Consider the following 516-nt stretch of genomic DNA (forward strand, 5'->3'; position numbering starts at 1 on the left):
TTAGCAAACGAGCTTACAAATATTCTGATTTTGTTCGTTTATTAATTGAGCTCTAAATTTTGTTCATTTATATTATTTTACCTTAATAAACAAACATAACCCAACGCTTATACCTAACACAAACACGAGTAATTTATCGAAAACTATGTTCGCTAACATCCCTAAAGCCACCCAAAGACCAAAAAGACTCGCAAGACCCGTATAGTAGTCTTCTGATGCAAACTTGATTAGGACCCCATTAGTAATACCCCTAAGGCAACCCAAAGACCAAAAAGACTCACAAGACCCGTAGTCTTCGGATGCCAACATGATTAGGACCCGATTACTTGGAAATGATGCCACTTAATTGACAAAATAAAAAGAAAGCTAAGGCTAGCTTAAAGACAACTTTATAAAAGTGGCTTTAATAAAGAACATTTCTTCTCATATACGCACTTTAGTTTACTGGATTGAAATAAAACTAGCGTCTAAAGTCATCCTTTCCCACAATAATAATATACGAAGTTTTTTTTTTTT

Source organism: Ipomoea triloba, chromosome 16, assembly GCF_003576645.1.
Source record: "Ipomoea triloba cultivar NCNSP0323 chromosome 16, ASM357664v1".
NCBI classification, from domain to species: domain Eukaryota; kingdom Viridiplantae; phylum Streptophyta; class Magnoliopsida; order Solanales; family Convolvulaceae; genus Ipomoea; species Ipomoea triloba.